Source organism: Salvelinus alpinus, chromosome 34, assembly GCF_045679555.1.
Source record: "Salvelinus alpinus chromosome 34, SLU_Salpinus.1, whole genome shotgun sequence".
NCBI lineage: Eukaryota > Metazoa > Chordata > Actinopteri > Salmoniformes > Salmonidae > Salvelinus > Salvelinus alpinus.
The window spans coordinates 24,345,612-24,365,383 of record NC_092119.1 but is presented as its reverse complement, the minus strand read 5'-3'; the positions used below and the strand labels follow the sequence as shown (position 1 = coordinate 24,365,383).

The window sequence follows — 19,772 nt, the reverse complement described above, 5'->3', positions numbered from 1 at the left end:
AGTCCATGGCCCCATCCTGCCTGGTGTCAACTGTACAGGCTGGTGGTGTAATGGTGTGGGGAATGTTTTCCTGGCACACGTTAGGTCCCTTGATACCAATTGAGCACTGAGTGCATATCAATTATCTATCAGGGAGAAAGGAAGAGCAGAAAAAGGAATGCAGGACCCGGAGGTGTGGATGTGACTGACTTGCCCTGGTGTAGTGGGTTTATTTAGTCTAGTTGGTACGAAGTACGGAAAGGGAATACCTAGTCAGTAGCACAACTGAATGCATTCGACCGAAATGTGTCTTCCGCAGTTGTTGTTGGGGGTTAACTGCCTTGCTCAAGAGCAGAAGGCAGACTTTTCCACCTTGCCGCTCGGGGATTAGAATCAGCTCCCTTTCGGTTAGTGGCCTAACGCTCTTCACCGCTAGGCTACCTGCCACCCTAAGTAGCTTAAGTACTGTGTGTCTAATTAGACAATGGACTGAACTGGCGGGCTGCTGGTGACATTTGGTGTGTTTTAGCCATTGTGACATGTCAACACTCTGGCCAAAACGCAGACCGGCCGGCTTGACCTTTCCAGCGGCTCAGCAGTTTCCCCAGAGACAATTATTATTTCATTTCTCCTTCCTCTATTATTCTCTCTCTCCCTCCCTGCAGTTTGTCACCCCAGAGAGGTCAGCTCTCCATCTGAGAGGCACACCTAATGAGAGAGAAGGAGAGAATGAAAAAATAAGGAAAAGCTGGAAGGGATGAGCTCCCAGTAATAGTGCTAAAGACTGAGAGATAGCACCAGAGAGCCACAGAGATAGCATACACCGATAGAGATGCAGAGAGAAGAGAGAATTCTCTGGACTCCGTGGGCCAGTGAAGGGGGTTCACCTAGGGGTCGTGACAGGGGCTGTACCAAATGTTTGATGTATTATAATAATTGATTATGCTTATGTTGTATTAATAGAAGGGGAGAGGTTATAAGATCCCGCCCTCCTTACATTTATAGGGTCCTAGACTACAGATGAACAATATATATTCATTATAGAGGTTTAGTATTGTTCCACAGTTGTTTTCTGGTCTCTTTGCTCTTATTAAAGAGACCCCTCTGAGAAATGTGTGACTGTGAAGACAGAACTCTGCAGGGAGTATAAGAGATAAGACATTAGTCAGACATTCCACTATAAATCAACTTGGATATTTACTGCTAAGCTTTTAGATAGCTATATAAACAAGAGTTTTAGTGTAGAATAGGCATGGTTTTGGTCTCATGAGTAAAAGATAATGACATAGGCAGTGACATCACTAGGGCTGGACTTCGGGTTTAATAAATAACTTTGGACTTTTTCTTTGATGCAGAACTGACTCGGAAACATGCGTTATGTTCCTGTTGTCAACTTCTGTCTGCAATTGCATTAATAAAGGTTTTTGAATGATTTAATTAAAGATATTGTCATAATGCTAATTTCACCAATACTGTCATAATGCTAATTTCACCAATGAGCCAATGATGATTGACAAGGACGAAAGGAAAAGGGAACACATGTTTCCGAGTAAGTTCTGCATCAAAGGTAAAGTCCACGTTGCTTTTATCATGCTTGGAGTCAACCCCCTGTGATGTCACTGCATACGTTATTACATCCTACTCCTCAGACCAAGCCCATGCATACACAGCTATACTAACTTGCAAGAGATACAATAGTTCCAGTGTTTTCTAACGCCTCAGCAGTAAATGTCCACTCCCCCAAGTTGATTTATTGTGGAATGTCTGACTAGTCTCTTACCTCCTTCACTCCCCTGCACAGTTCTGTCTCAGTCACACATTTCTAAGAGGGGTCTCTTTATAATAGGCAGAGAGAGAGAACTAGAAAACAACTGTGGACCAATTCTGAACCTCTATAATGAATATATATATTGTTAATCTGTAGTCTAGGACCCTATAAATGAAAGGAGGGAGGGCTCTTATAACCCCTCCCCTTCTATTAATACTACATAAGCATAATCAATTTATTCTAATACATCAAACATTTTGGTACAACCCTTATCATGACCCCTAGGTGAACCCGACACTGTGGAAGGCTTATATTGTCACGCCCTGACCTTAGAGATCCTTTTAATTCTCTATTTGGTAGGTCAGGGTGTGACTAGGGTGGGAAATCTATGTTTATATTTCTTTGTTGGCCGAATATGGTTCCCAATCAGAGACAGCTGTCTATCGTTGTCTCTGATTGGGGATCATACTTAGGCAGCCCTTTTTCCCACCTTCAGTTGTAGGATCTTGTCTATTTGTGTTGCATGTGTTGCACTCCTAGCTTTACGTTCGTTGAGTTGTTTATTGTTTTTGGTGGAACATTTCAAATTAAAAGAAAATGTACGCCTACCACGCTGCACCTTGGTCTTCATTTAACGACGGACGTAACATATATGCTGAGCACAGCCAACAAGTGCTCAGCATATGTGGAAACTCCTTCAAGACTGTTGGGAAAGCATTCCAGGTGACTACCTCATGAAGCTGGCTGAGAGAATGCCAAGAGTGTGCAAAGCTGTCATCAAGGCAAAGGGTGGCTACTTTGAAGAATCTCAAATATAAAATATATTTAGATTTTTTTAACACATTTTTGGTTACTACATGATTCCATATGTGTTATGTCATAGTTTTGATGTCTTCACTATTATTCTACACTGTAGAAAATAGTAAAAATAAAGAAAAAACGTTGAAAAAAATTGAGATATCATTTTTAGGCCATATCACCCAGCCCAAACCAAGAGGTACAGACACTGAACTGATTGGCTGGTGGCCATTGTACAGCTTAGAGTAAAGATTTAACTGTGTAGAAGCCACAGAGAGAGCGAGAAAGAGCCAGAGAGAGCGAGACAGAGAGAGAGCGAGAGAGCGAGAGAGAGCAGAGAGAGCGAGAGAGAGAGAGAGAGCGAGAGAGAGAGAGCGAGACAGAGCCAGAGAGAGCGAGACAGAGCCAGAGAGAGCGAGACAGAGCCAGAGAGAGTGAGACAGAGCCAGAGAGAGTGAGACAGAGCCAGAGAGAGCGAGACAGAGCCAGAGAGAGCGAGACAGAGCCAGAGAGAGCGAGAGAGAGCCAGAGAGAGCGAGAGAGAGCCAGAGAGAGAGCCAGAGAGAGCGAGACAGAGAGAGCGAGACAGAGCCAGAGAGAGCGAGACAGAGCCAGAGAGAGCGAGACAGAGCCAGAGAGAGTGAGACAGAGCCAGAGAGCGCGAGAGAGAGCGAGAGAGAGCCAGAGAGAGCGAGAGAGAGCCAGAGAGAGCGAGAGAGAGCCAGAGAGAGCCAGAGAGAGCGAGAGAGAGCCAGAGAGAGCGAGACAGAGCCAGAGAGAGCGAGACAGAGCCAGAGAGAGCGAGACAGAGCCAGAGAGAGCGAGACAGAGCCAGAGAGAGCGAGACAGAGCCAGAGAGAGCGAGACAGAGCCAGAGAGAGCGAGACAGAGCCAGAGAGAGCGAGCCAGAGATCTGTTTATTTGTCTTCCCTTGCCATTCACACAATACCTAGTTGCACAACGTTACACCAGTGTAAATAGATAATAATATAACATTTGAGATGTCTATATATTTTTTATGCTTATTTTTTACATTTTGGATTGCATATTTCACGTTTGTTTGTTTTTCACTTGCTTTGAGAATGTAAACATAAGTTTCCCACGCTAATAAAGCGCCTTAGAATTTGAGATAGAGAGGAGAGCGAGAGAGCAAGAGAAAGAGAGAGTGAGAGAGGGCGAGAGAGCAAGAGAAAGAGAGAGTGAGAGAGGGCGAGAGAGCAAGAGAAAGAGAGAGTGAGAGAGGGCGAGAGAGCAAGAGAAAGAGAGAGTGAGAGAGCGTGCTGTGATTCTCACCCAGGATAGTTAAGGACTACAGGTTGCAGAGGGACTTGGTGATAAAAGCTAACAGAGTGTGAAGTGCATGTGGAGGGTGTTAAAGTCAAGTACAGCTGAAGAGTAAACATACCAGTAAATAGGTGTTTTGTTATTGGGAGCTGAGAAGCCACCTGACATCGACAGGAGATCAAGGTTGTGAAAATCTGGAGGTGCGAGTGGAACTTCAAACTTTTTGAAGAGGCAGAGAAGTAGGCTTGGACGATATACCGCATGTCAGGGTATCTGGAAATAACCACGGGATGTTTTTTCAATACCGTCAAAACTATGTATTTTCAGTTTTTTAATACATTTGAATATTTGTGCCTACTTTTTAAGTAAGTACCTGCAATCAACTTGTGAAATATGTTAGGAGATAGAGGACTGCGTTCTTCATTTCACTGGACAAATAATTTTTCATTAGGATGTTTACCGGTTGTCCCCAGTCACATGGTGTTTGTTTACAAGCACACAAGACCGGAACCTTGTAAGTCACTCAATGTTGTGCAGCACGAGCCAGGTGATCTAGTTACAGTATGGAATTCACAGCTAAATGTTTGTGAGCTAGATAGCTTAGAACTATTATTTAACTGTCTAAATGTGCTAAATGCTCTGGAGTTGTGCATTTGGATAGCTAAGCTATCTAGCTAAGTGGTTAGCTTCTTCCAAAATCAAGCTTCACTTGGTAACAGCAGAGAATCCCCTCCTGGTTCAAGCCTTGCTGTCTAGTATTTGTTTTGTGTGTGCAGAAAACTGTGAATAGCATTTTTTAGTACTTGTACAGTGCATTCAGAAAGTATTCAGACCCCATTTTGTTACGTTACAGCCTTATTCTAAAATTGATAAAATCCTCAATCTACACACAATACCTGATAATGACAAAGCGAATAAAAATAAAAGAAAAAAAAATCCAGACCCTTCGCTATGAGACTAAAATGAGCTCAGGTGCATCCTGCGTCCATTGATCATCCTTGAGATGTTTCTACAACTTGATTGGAGTCCACCTGTGGTAAATTCATTTGATTGGACATGATTTGGAAAAGCACACACTTGTCTATATAAGGTCCCACAGTTGACAGTGCATGTCAGAGCAACAACCAAGGTCGAAGGAATTGTCCGTAGAGCTCTAAGACAGGATTGTGTCGAGGCACAGACCCCCCCCCCCCCAAAAAAAAATAATACAGTGGGGAGAACAAGTATTTGATACACTGACGATTTTGCAGGTTTTCCTACTTACAAAGCATGTAGAGGTCTGTACTTTTTATCATAGGTACACTTCAACTGTGAGAGACGGAATCTAAAAATCCAGAAAATCACATTGTATGATTTTTAAGTAATTAATTAGCATTTTATTGCATGACATAAGTATTTGATACATCAGAAAAGCAGAACTTAATATTTGGTACAGAAACCTTTGTTTGCAATTACAGAGATCATACGTTTCCTGTAGTTCTTGACCAGGTTTGCACACACTGCAGCAGGGATTTTGGCCCACTCCTCCATACAGACCTTTTCCAGATCCTTCAGGTTTCGGGGCTGTCGCTGGGCAATACGGACTTTCAGCTCCCTCCAAAGATGTTCTATTGGGTTCAGGTCTGGAGACTGGCTAGGCCACTCCAGGACCTTGAGATGCTTCTTACGGAGCCACTCCTTAGTTGCCCTGGCTGTGTGTTTCAGGTCGTTGTCATGCTGGAAGACCCAGCCACGACCCATCTTCAATGCTCTTACTGAGGGAAGGAGGTTGTTGGCCAAGATCTCGCGATACATGGCCCCATCCATCCTCCCCTCAATACGGTGCAGTCGTCCTGTCCCCTTTGCAGAAAAGCATCCCCAAAGAATGATGTTTCCACCTCCATGCTTCACGGTTGGGATGGTGTTCTTGGGGCTATACTCATCCTTCTTCTTCCTCCAAACACGGCGAGTGGAGTTTAGACCAAAAAGCTCTATTTTTGTCTCATCAGACCACATGACCTTCTCCCATTCCTCCTCTGGATCATCCAGATGGTCATTGGCAAACTTCAGACGGGCCTGGACATGCGCTGGCTTGAGCAGGGGGACCTTGCGTGCGCTGCAGGATCTTAATCCATGACGGCGTAGTGTGTTACTAATGGTTTTCTTTGAGACTGTGGTCCCAGCTCTCTTCAGGTCATTGACCAGGTCCTGCCGTGTAGTTCTGGGCTGATCCCTCACCTTCCTCATGATCATTGATGCCCCACGAGGTGAGATCTTGCATGGAGCCCCAGACCGAGGGTGATTGACCGTCATCTTGAACTTCTTCCATTTTCTAATAATTGCGCCAACAGTTGTTGCCTCTCACCAAGCTGCTTGCCTATTGTCCTGTAGCCCATCCCAGCTTTGTGCAGGTCTGTGAAAAACTGAGTTTAAATGTATTTGGCTAAGATCTATGTAAACTTCTGACTTCAACTGTATACACACACACACACACACACACACACACACACACACACACACACACACACACACACACACACACACACACACACACACACACACACACACACACACACACACACACACACACACACACACACACACACACACATATATATATATACATGCATACATACATACACACGTATATATATACACATACACACATACAGTGGGGAGAACAAGTATTTGATACACTGCCGATTTTGCAGGTTTTCCTACTTACAAAGCATGTAGAGGTCTGTAATTTTTATTATAGGTACACTTCAACTGTGAGAGACGGAATCCAGAAAATCACATTGTATGATTTTCAGTTGTTGTTGCCTTCTCACCAAGCTGCTTGCCTATTGTCCTGTAGCCCATCCCAGCCTTGTGCAGGTCTACAATTTTATCCCTGATGTCCTTACACAGCTCTCTGGTCTTGGCCATTGTGGAGAGGTTGGAGTCTGTTTGATTGAGTGTGTGGACAGGTGTCTTTTATACAGGTAACGAGTTCAAACAGGTGCAGTTAATACAGGTAATGAGTGGAGAACAGGAGGGCTTCTTAAAGAAAAACTAACAGGTCTGTGAGAGCCGGAATTCTTACTGGTTGGTAGGTGATCAAATACTTATGTCATGCAATAAAATGCAAATTAATTACTTAAAAATCATACAATGTGATTTTCTGGATTTTTGTTTTAGATTCCGTCTCTCACAGTTGAAGTGTACCTATAATAAAAATTACAGACCTCTACATGCTTTGTAAGTAGGAAAACCTGCAAAATCGGCAGTGTATCAAATACTTGTTCTCCCCACTGTATATATATACAGTGTAAAATCGGCAGTGTATCAAATACTTGTTCTCCCCACTGTATATATATACAGTGGGGAGAACAAGTATTTGATACACTGCCGATTTTGCAGGTTTTCCTACTTACAAAGCATGTAGAGGTCTGTAATTTTTATCATAGGTACACTTTAACTGTGAGAGACGGAATCTAAAACAAAAATCCAGAAAATCACATTGTATGATTTTTAAGTAATTAATTTGCATTTTATTGCATGACATAAGTATTTGATCACCTATCAACCAGTAAGAATTCCGGCTCTCACAGACCTGTTAGTTTTTCTTTAAGAAGCCCTCCTGTTCTCCACTCATTACCTGTATTAACTGCAACTGTTTGAACTCGTTACCTGTATAAAAGACACCTGTCCACACACTCAATCAAACAGACTCCAACCTCTCCACAATGGCCAAGACCAGAGAGCTGTGTAAGGACATCAGGGATAAAATTGTAGACCTACACAAGGCTGGGATGGGCTACAGGACAATAGGCAAGCAGCTTGGTGAGAAGGCAACAACTGTTGGTGCAATTATTAGAAAATGGAAGAAGTTCAAGATGACGGTCAATCACCCTCGGTCTGGGGCTCCATGCAAGATCTCACCTCGTGGGGCATCAATGATCATGAGGAAGGTGAGGGATCAGCCCAGAACTACACGGCAGGACCTGGTCAATGACCGGAAGAGAGCTGGGACCACAGTCTCAAAGAAAACCATTAGTAACACACTACGCCGTCATGGATTAAAATCCTGCAGCGCACGCAAGGTCCCCCTGCTCAAGCCAGCGCATGTCCAGGCCCGTCTGAAGTTCGCCAATGACCATCTGGATGATCCAGAGGAGGAATGGGAGAAGGTCATGTGGTCTGATGAGACAAAAATAGAGCTTTTTGGTCTAAACTCCACTCGCCGTGTTTGGAGGAAGAAGAAGGATGAGTACAACCCCAAGAACACCATCCCAACCGTGAAGCATGGAGGTGGAAACATCATTCTTTGGGGATGCTTTTCTGCAAAGGGGACAGGACGACTCTACCGTATTGAGGGGAGGATGGATGGGGCCATGTATCGCGAGATCTTGGCCAACAACCTCCTTCCCTCAGTAAGAGCATTGAAGATGGGTCGTGGCTGGGTCTTCCAGCATGACAACGACTCGAAACAGACAGCCAGGGCAACTAAGGAGTGCCTCCGTAAGAAGCATCTCAAGGTCCTGGAGTGGCCTAGCCAGTCTCCAGACCTGAACCCAATAGAAAATCTTTGGAGGGAGCTGAAAGTCCGTATTGCCCAGCGACAGCCCCGAAACCTGAAAGATCTGGAGAAGGTCTGTATGGAGGAGTGGGCCAAAATCCCTGCTGCAGTGTGTGCAAACCTGGTCAAGAACTACAGGAAACGTATGATCTCTGTAATTGCAAACAAAGGTTTCTGTACCAAATATTAAGTTCTGCTTTTCTGATGTATCAAATACTTATGTCATGCAATAAAATGCAAATTAATTACTTAAAAATCATACAATGTGATTTTCTGGATTTTTGTTTTAGATTCCGACTCTCACAGTAGAAGTGTACCTATGATAAAAATGACAGACCTCTACGTGCTTTGTAAGTAGGAAAACCTGCAAAATCGGCAGTGTATCAAATACTTGTTCTCCCCACTGTATATATATATATATATATCTGGGGAAGGGTACCAAAAAATGTCTAAAGCATTGCAGGTCCCCAAGAACACAGTGGTCTCCATCAATCTTAAAATGAAGAAGTTTGGAACCACCAAGACTCTTCCTATAGCTGGCCATCCGGCCAAACTGAGCAATCGGGGTAGAAGGGCCTTGGTCAGGGAGGTGACCAAGAACCTGGTGGTCACTCTGACAGAGCTCCCAGAGTTCTTTTGTGGAGATGGGAGAACCTTCCAGAAAGAAACATCTCTGCAGCACTCCACCAATCAGGCCTTTATGGTAGTGTATACCATGCACTGTCAACCTATACACAGGTCATGTCCAATCAAGTTAGAAAACATCTCAAGGATGATCAATGGAAACAGGATGCACTTGAGCCCTATTTCGAGTCTCATAGCAAAGGGTCTGAATACTTATGTAAATAAGGCATTTCAGATTTTTTATTTAACATTTGCTAAAATTTTGGAAAAATCTGTTTTCGCTTTCTCATTATGGAGGATTATGTGTAGATTGATGAGGTATGTGTCTATCTTTTTAGGATAGCAAAGGGCAGGGTTTCTGCGTGTGTGTGCGGTTTATATAGTGGTGTATGTCCTTACCTTGTTGGGCTGTCCAACGAAGGCGTTCCCAGCACAGCGCTGGTTGATGACATCTCTGATGAGGTGTTTCTGTCTATTGTAGGTGGTGAGGATGCTGATCCTGTCGGCAGGGTAACCCAGCAGACGCATGTACATGAACAGATCCACACAGTACTCTGCCTCACCCAAGTTCGACAGAGAGAGGGAGGAAGGGTTGAGAGAGAGGGAGGTGGGGTGGGGGGATGTGTTGAGGAGAGGGGGGTGAGAGAAAGAGAGGGCAGGTTAGACAATAAAAAGTTTTGCACACAGGGGAAATCAAACAAAATACTATTACTAAAACAGATACAAAAACGAATTTCCCAGTGTATTAGAATGTTTTCCCCTACTGGTTTGACTATAAGCGAGATGATTACAAAAGTCTTCATGTTTGTAATACACATTTCCACACTAATTCCAAGCTCTTTTAGTACCCAGAGGGCACTGTAAACCAGTCTGTGTGTGTTTGTTTTAATATATGAAATCTGTGCCCGTGCCCCTGTGCTGGTTAGTGTGCCACGCAGAGAGGGGTCTGATGGGGGTGAGGTTAGGCTGGCTGGGGTTTATGTCCCGCCGGGCTGGTAGGCGGCATGACGGGGTGTGATGCTCAAGCTCATTGGCCTGCTGCTGAACCACACTGGGACTGGGATATGCGTTACTTTCCCTCTCACTAAACTAAAACACAGGATCAGGTGGCAGGTCTCATGCACACAGATGTTCACTTACAGATACACAAAGAAATGCACGTAAAGTTGCACGCATGATAAAAAAAGATAGACACCATCTTACATACGACAGACAGGCACGCACACACATGTGCACGCCAATGCATACACACACACACACAATGTGCAGTCAGCTGGCCTCTCAGTGCCTCGATTCTGTCTGCAGTGCAGTGAACAAAGGGGGTTTGGAGGATCATGACAAAAGTAGAACATCACGCTTCTCTTTCTCCTCCCAAATACAGACAGGTCACAGCTGTTCAACAGCAGCTGGCCAGCCTCTCTCTCCATCCCCCTCTCTCCGTCTCTCGCTCCCTTTCTCTCTCCATCCCCCTCTCTCCGTCTCTCGCTCCCTTTCTCTCTCCATCCCCCTCTCTCCGTCTCTCGCTCCCTTTCTCTCTCCATCCCCCTCTCTCCGTCTCTCGCTCCCTTTCTCTCTCCATCCCCCTCTCTCCGTCTCTCGCTCCCTTTCTCTCTCCATCCCCCTCCCTCCATCTCTCGCTCCCTTTCTCTCCATCCCCCTCTCTCCGTCTCTCGCTCCCTTTCTCTCTCCGTCTCTCGCTCCCTTTCTCTCTCCATCCCCCTCTCTCCGTCTCTCGCTCCCTTTCTCTCTCGCTCACCCTCTTTTCCTCCATCTCTTTCTGCCTTCATCTCTTTCTCCATCCAAGTGTTTGATCCCTCCCCCACACTCATTAATACGTAGACATCTCTATAAAAACTCAAAAGGCAGTTATATATGTCTTTTTTTGTATAGATTTGCAGCCTCAAGCTGCAGTGGCCTTACTATCACCGATCCTCTGATTCTCACCATCTATGTTCTAATTAGCGACCAGAAGCGTTTCAGTTAATCCGCTGTTTTCAGATTAAGACCACTATTAAAGAGGACTGTTTTCACATTAAGACCACTATTAAAGAGGACTGTTTTCAGATTAAGACCACTATTAAAGAGGACTGTTTTCAGATTAAGACCACTATTAAAGAGGACTGTTTTTAGATTAAGACCACTATTAAAGGGGACTGTTTTCAGATTAAGACCACTATTAAAGAGGACTGTTTTCACATTAAGACCACTATTAAAGAGGACTGTTTTCACATTAAGACCACTATTAAAGAGGACTGTTTTCAGATTAAGACCACTATTAAAGAGGACTGTTTTCAGATTAAGACCACTATTAAAGGGGACTGTTTTCAGATTAAGACCACTATTAAAGGGGACTGTTTTCAGATTAAGACCACTATTAAAGGGGACTGTTTTCACATTAAGACCACTATTAAAGGGGACTGTTTTCAGATTAAGACCACTATTAAAGGGGACTGTTTTCAGATTAAGACCACTATTAAAGGGGACTGTTTTCAGATTAAGACCACTATTAAAGGGGACTGTTTTCAGATTAAGACCACTATTAAAGGGGACTGTTTTCAGATTAAGACCACTATTAAAGGGGACTGTTTTCAGATTAAGACCACTATTAAAGAGGACTGTTTTCAGATTAAGACCACTATTAAAGAGGACTGTTTTCAGATTAAGACCACTATTAAAGGGGACTGTTTTCAGATTAAGACCACTATTAAAGGGGACTGTTTTCAGATTAAGACCACTATTAAAGGGGACTGTTTTCAGATTAAGACCACTATTAAAGAGGACTGTTTTCAGATTAAGACCACTATTAAAGGGGACTGTTTTCAGATTAAGACCACTATTAAAGAGGACTGTTTTCAGATTAAGACCACTATTAAAGAGGACTGTTTTCAGATTAAGACCACTATTAAAGAGGACTGTTTTCAGATTAAGACCACTATTAAAGGGGACTGTTTTCAGATTAAGACCATTATTAAAGGGGACTGGATAGATTTGATAAAACACTTACCCGTCTCACTATTACTAAGTTGTTATCGGTTTCAGTGACTTTTAACCAGGGCTGAAAGGCTATAATATACCACAAGCACACGGAGACGCACACACACACACGGAGACTGAGATACGCACGCATACACACACTGAAACGCACCCTGGAGGCAGTGCTTCCACAACAGAGAATGATCTGCCCTCCAAATGTCGCCAAAATGAAATTACACATTTCCAACAGTATGCATTATTCATCCAGTTTCAATTAAGGCTGGGCACGGTGGAATAACAGTGTGGAATAACAGAGCAGGGTGGGGTAGAATAACTCACACAGCCTGGACCTTTGCTAGACAACCAGCCATGGAATCCCATCAAAACACTGCACCACGTCTGTTTCTGTTCCCACTGACTTCCCCTTACCTGGCTCCAATGAACCCTGTTAATATGACTACCGACAGATTTTCCTGACCATGTGATCTGACCAGGAAACACTCTGGGCGCCTAGTTGTAACCCAGAGACACACAGACACGCTGTAAGATGGACACACACATCCACCCACCAGAGCAGACATCTGTGTGTGCCCGCGCCAGGGTTTTCGTTAGGAAAATGTGATACCGGACAATGTGACCTGGACGATTTTAATTTACCAGCCATTTGAGAAATTTACAGGACCCATATGCATTGGGTGCATAATCCATTATTGAGTTGCGGCTGTCAGTGAGAGCATCTAAAATATGTGTGAAGATGTCTTGAGTAGGACTATAATTCTAAATATTGAGACAAGAAAGGGAAGGGTGTGTGGCGAAGATATAGATGAGTCTCTCCAGAATTGCTCAGCTTTCTCCCGCCAATCTTAGCACATTCATTGTTTCATTGTGTGAATTATTTCCCTTTTTTGTATTTTTTTTTAATCAACTCCCCATTACATACACTATATGGCCAAAAGTATGTAGACACCTGCTTGTCGAACATCTCATTCCAAAATCATGGGCATTAATATGGAGTTGTTCCCCCCTTTGCTGCTTTAACAGCCTCCATTCCTCTGGGAATGCTTTCCACTAGATGTTGGAACATGGAAAATTGCTGCGTTAGTGAGATCGGGCACTGATGTTGGACGATTAGGCCTGGCACACAGTTGGTGTTCCAATTCATCCTAAAGGTATTCAATGGAGTTGAGGTCAGGGCTCTGTGCAGGCCAATCATGTTCTTCCACACCGATCTCGACAAACCATTTCTGTATGGACCTCGCTTTGTGCACGGGGGCATTGCCATTCTGAAACAGGAAAGGGCTTCCCCAAACTGTTGCCACAAAGTTGGAAGCACAGAATCATCTAGAATTAAGGGTTCCATGCTCTCACTTACATTGTATACTGCATCGTTAAGATTTCCCTTCACTGGAACTAAGGGGCCTAGCCCGAACCATGAAAAAGAGCCCCAGACCATTATTCCTCCTCCACAAAATGTTACAGTTTGCACTATGAATTGGGGCAGGTAGTGTACTCCAGGCATCCACCAAACGCAGATTCGTCCTTCGGACTGCCAGATGGTGAAGCGTGATTCATAACTCCAGAGAACTCCAGAGAATATGTTTCCACTGCCCCAGAGTCCAGGCGGAGAGCTTTACACCACTCCAAGGTGGCATCCGATTACGGTGCCACAATGAAACTCACTGAGATCTTCAGTAAGGCCATTCTACTGCCACTGTTTGTCTATGGAGATTGCATGGCGGTGTGCTCAATTTTATACACCTGTCACCAATGGGTGCAGCTGAAATAGCCAAATCCACTAAGTTCAAGGGGGGTCCACATACACTATATATAAAAGTATGTCACCAGTAGTAAATGTACTGTTAATACCGTTCATTTGGTTACATGAATTGAACTTAATGCAAGTATTAATTACAGTCGTTTACCATTCTCGGAGTGGAAACGTTGTTTACAGAGATGACAAACTGCTATACTTGTGAGAAACAAGTTTTGGTTAATTTCATAACCATAATTTACAAGATTTGTCCATTTTTTATCTTTTGTTTGGAATGCTCCATGTGAGCAATACGTGTGTCTGGTTTCTCTGTCCTGATAATGTTGGGTGAGCGCTGTCGTGGTAATTTCCTGTATTACTCAATTAAGAAAAAGCCAACCACACACAAGTCAGAGTTATATTATACAGTACATCTTTAATATATATATAAGCTTCACCAAAGCCATTTTTTGACTCTCAGATCAATTCAGTGTCTATAAATGAATTCCCTGAGAGTGCTTACAAAACAATTCTTAGTTTCATTTATAGCCGAGATACACCCCTCTCAACTTACAAAGAATCCTTTACCCGAAAGAGGAGTATCCTATCGCTAGACAGCATCAGCTATAAATCCTCGTTCAGTTTGATCTCCCAAGACAAGGTTTCAATCTCATGCTTGGTACTTCACTGTCTACCAACCATTACCTCATCCAATGGCATATATCAATTGTCGTTTGAGATACTCCCATCTCAAATACACCCCCTCCTGGATAAGCTCAGAAAAGACAGAGAGCCTCTTAGGTCATATACTAGATCAAGATAAGGGCAACCTCAGAGGGGAAATACAATGGTTCCAAACACTGCCAAACTCCTTCCCCCTATGAGAAAAGTAGGGAGTGACTGGCGTACAGACATTGTATGAGATAACTAACTGGTTCCCCATTAATAACGCCATCCCGTCACATGGTTTAGGAATAGTTACAGACACGTTCTCATAAGAAAACAACGTTCCCATAAGAAAACAACGTTCCATTCTGTCCTACTCCCCTTCTGATATTCTACCTAGCACCACATGGTTTAACAGATACATTGACTTATGAAGACAAGCCTGACCTCTCCCCTCTCTGGCCCCAAGTTACTAATCCCTAGCTCAGAAGGGAAAATGCACTGTCAATCCTATAGGCCAGAGGGCCCCATTCTAAGTATCTCACAAGCATATGATGAAAATAACATCTTATCTATGTTACTTAGCTAAATCTGATTCTGCCACGACAGCGCGCACGCCTGAGCATGCACAGAATTACCTGGCCTACTGTTGAAACACTGTTTTTGTTTTTTTACATCCATTGCGAATGATAATATTTCTCACAGTAAGCTATTTGAAGAATCTTTACAAATCTCCCCCTCGATAACTTAACCTCGTTGTGAAAAAGCAACGGAAGTAATAGGCCTACTGCTGGATTGGTCTATAGGCTATGAGTTCCATGCACTAATTTCTTTAGCCGCCAATGGATCACAGTGCATCAATGTGTCCATATGACAGAGGTTGGTGATCTCACATTAGTTGACCTTTAAATTTGAGATTTTTATCATCTTAATTCACATTTTTATGATTAACCAGGTGACAATGATTTTGAGAAATTAAAAAGTTAATATTGAAATGAAACTGTTCCATGAAAATGATCATATGAAAATCATAACTGGCTCGCAGAATGGTAGGATAAATTGTAAGCTTCCCCAAACTTGAAACTCACAGGCCGCCTTTGAAGTCTTTATAAAAGAATTGCCTCCACGTTTCCATGGTGGGATTTTGCCTATAGACTACATTAAAGCAAGGTAAAATATACATCACAATATGAAATACAACACTCAGGTGTCGAACAATTAAGTATGTTTTCAAAATGCATAGTGCCTTCAGCTCACATTGTAAAGTGGTGGGTGACGCGCTGATAGCCTGTTGCCTGCATCTGAATGGTGAAGGGAGGCGCGCCTTAAATTACCAGTTGAGAAATAAATATAGTAACTCTTTTCAAATCGTGCACCAAAACTTTTTGGGACATGCAATTGCCTTTAGAATTGTTTCACAATGAATGGGCTTATAAAAGCACATTTTACTCCAGCAGAAACCAACTGAGGAGCTGCAGGAGAAATCCCACTTAAAATAGGCTCTGTATGCTGTGCGTAGTTGTGTTGGATAAATAAGATACATGATGAGTAAGGAAAATACACACAGGCCAATTGAATACATTAAACTTGAAAATGAACGTATAGACTGTCACGATCGCCTTCGTCATGGAAATGACCGGACCAAGGTGCAGCGTTTTTCTTTATTATAAATGTCGCCAACAAAACAAGAAACAACAAAAACGAACGTGAAGCTTACTAGGGCTATACAGGCCAATAACAAAGACAACTACCCACAAAATACAAAAGGAAAAAAGGCTGCCTAAGTATGATTCCCAATCAGAGACAACGATAGACAGCTGTCCCTGATTGAGAACCATACCCGGCCAAAACATAGAAACACAGAACATAGAGTTTCCCACCCGCGTCACACCCTGACCAACCAAACATAGAGAATAAAAAGATATCTACGTTCAGGGCGTGACAGTACCCTCCCTCAAAGGTGCGGACTCCTGCCGCAAACCTGACACTATAGGGGAGGGTCCGGGTGGGCATCTACCTCGGTGGCGGCGCAGACCCCGCTCCACCTCTGGCTCCCCCCACTTTGGTGGCGCCTCTGGTGCGGGGACCCTCGTCGCCAACCCCGGACTGGGGACCCTCGCTGCAGGCCCCAGACTGGGGACCCTTGTTGCAGGCCCCGGACTGGGGACCCTCGTTGCAGACCCCGGACTGGGGACCCTCGTTGCAGGACCCGGACTGAGGACTGTCGCTGGAGGCTACGGACTGGGGACCGCCGCTGGAGGCTCCGGACTGGGGACCGTCACAGGAGGCTCCGGACTGCGGATCAATGCTGGAAGCTTCGTGCCATGGATCCTCACTGCAGGCTCCGGGCCATGGATCATCACTGGAGGCTTGGTGCCATGGATCATCACTGAAGGCTTCGTGATGGATCATCACTGGAGGCTTCGTGATGGATCATCACTGGAGGCTTCGTGCCATGGATCATCACTGGAGGCTTCGTGCCATGGATCATCACTGGAGGCTTCGTGCCATGGATCATTACTGGAGGCTTCGAATGTGGAGCCGGAACCGGTCTCACCGGACTGAGGAGATGTATGGGGAGCCTGGTGCGTGGAGCTGCCACAGGGCTTTACCAGGCTGGGGAGACATACCGGAGGCCTGGTACGTGGAACCGGAACAGGTCTAACCGGACTGGGGAGATGCACTGGAAGCCTGGTGCGTGGAGCAGGCACCGAATACACTGGGCCGTGGAGGCGCACTGGAGGTCTCAAGCGTAGAGCTGGCACAACTCGTCCTGGCTGGATGGTTACTTTCGCACGGCAAATGCGGGGCGCTGGCACAGGACGCACTGGGCTGTGCAGACGCACCGGAGACACAGTGCGCAGAGCCGGCGCAGGATATCCTGGACCGAAGAGACGCACTGGAGGCCAGACGCGCTGAGCCGGCACCATCCGTCCTGGCTGGATGCCCACTCTAGCCCGTCCAATGTGGGGAGCTGGAATGTAGCGCACCGGGCTGTGCACGCGCACTGGAGACACCGTGCGCTTTACCGCATAACACGGTGCCTGACCAGTACCACGCTCCTTGCCGTGAGCACAGGGAGTTAGCTCCGCCAACCTCCCCGTGTGCCCCCCGCCCAAATCTTTTGGGAGTGGCTTCCCGGTCTTCCTTGCCAGCCTTGACACTATGTAACGCTGGTCCCCTTGACTAGCTGCTTCCGCCCGCCTCGCTGCTTACACCTGCTCCCACGGCAGGCGATCCTTTCCAGCCAGTATCCCTTCCCACGTCCAGGATCCCTTTCCTTCCAGAATGTCTTCCCATGTCCACGCTGTCTGCTCCTCCCGGCCACGCCGCTTGGTCCGTTTGCGGTGGTTAGTTCTGTCACGATCGCCGTCGTGGTGGAAATGACCGGACCAAGGTGCAGTGTGGTGAGCGTACATTTTTCTTTATTATAAATGTCGCCAACAAAACAAGAAACAACAAAAATGAACGTGAAGCTTACTAGGGCTATACAGGCCACTAACAAAGTCAACTACCCACAAAATACAAAAGGAAAAAAGGCTGCCTAAGTATGATTCCCAATCAGAGACAATGATAGACAGCTGTCCCAGATTGAGAACCATACCCGGCCAAAACATAGAAACACTGAACATAGAGTTTCCCACCCGAGTCACACCCTGACCAACCAAACATAGAGAATAAAAAGATCTCTACGGTCAGGGCGTGAAATAGACAGATAAGCATGACTGTCAAATGTTATTTCCATCAATGAATAAAAACCTATTTTGCATTGGGATTTCTTTTCTTCACCGGTCATTTTATTTAAAATGGGGGGGGGGGGGCAAAAACCGGCAATTGCCGACTAATGGAAACCCTGGTGTGTGTGTGATGTCTCCAGTATGCTTGTGTCTCGCATGTCTCTGCTTGACACAAATGTGATCTTATGTGCCCAAACGCAAGAGAACTCAGTAACCATGGCAACAGCTGCAACAGCTGCCTCAGCCCATCGCCTCAGGTTGAGTGTAACGGCCCAGGACTGGCACGTGGCTGAGTAACTGAGGGAGATGTAAAGTAAAGAGGGAATACAATTGGGGAGGGAGTGAAAGAGCGTGCGGCTGTGGCACACTACCCCTAAAAGGAAAATGAGCTACTGTAGAATCAGGGCTGAGTGAAACATACTGAGAATGTAATGTACTGGTAAATACACACATGCTAAAATAATCCATCTAATGTTAACCTTTTCAAATGACCAGTGATTTCAATATTCCCCCGTGTCCCATCAGTGATCTACTGAATATTATAAACCAGGTAGCTGGGGTCCTGGATGCTGATTGGCTCGAACAGCATTTCAGCCGTGTGTATATCAGCCATTATATAATGGCTGGGTCTAATCCTGAATGCTGATTGGTTAAAAGTGCATTCCAGCCAGTGTCTATTCCACAAGTTACCACCAGCTAAATCTACGACGTTAAAATGCCTATTTAGTCTGTTCAATCAGACTGTCTCATCAATGGGCTCCCGAGTGGCGCAGTGGTCTAAGTCACCGCATCTCAGTGCTAGAGGCGTCACTACAGATCCTTGTTCGATTCCAGGCTGAATCACAACCGGAGCCCCGAGTGTATGGCAATGGAACATTTAGAACGAAAGACTGGATTGCGTACATAGATACAGAACAAAAAGACTGAATGACTGGTTGCGTCTCTGGCAACCGAACCAATAGAACGAACGACCAGCCGGCTTGGTTAGCAACCCTAGATTTGTTTCGGGACTATATCTTGTGAAAGGATGAAATAGTACGAATAAAATCATCAAAATAACGTTAATAAAAATGTGTCAATCATTATTTGAGTATGTTGGTAACCCGAAGTATAAAAGTGATAATGCCCTAGAAGCTGGTGTTTGGAGGATATATTGGCACAGTTTGCCGGCCCTCTACGAATATATCCTCCAAACACCGGCTTCTCGGGCACTATCACCTAAATATACCATGGGTATGACACAGAAATACCCGTTTACTGTTCCATTTATGTTGGTAACCAGTTTTTAATAGCAATAAGGCACCTCTGGGTTTGTGGTATATGGCCAATATAGCTAAGAGCTTTACTTAAGCACAACGCAACACTGAGTGCCCGGAGACAGCCCTTAGGCCTTGGTATATTGGCTATATACCACAAACCCCTGAGGTGCCTTATTGCTTTAATAAACAGGTTACCAACGTAATTAGAAAAGTAAAAATACATGTTTAGTCATACCCGTGGTATACGGTCTGATATTCCATGGCTTTCAGCCAATCAGCATTCAGGGCTCAAATCACCCAGTTTACGTATAATGGTCAAAATACCACACCCCCTCAGGCTTTGTCGCTTAAATGAAGGGGGTCTACTTTACATCCCAAACCATACAACGTGTAT

The 19,772-nt window shown here is 44.7% G+C and overlaps 1 pseudogene; it reads right to left on the bottom strand.

The window, feature by feature from the left end:
* Positions 1 to 648: 648 nt before the first annotated feature.
* The window catches only part of LOC139563772 (RNA helicase aquarius-like), a 94,797-nt pseudogene continuing 75,673 nt past the window's right edge, over positions 649 to 19,772 (bottom strand).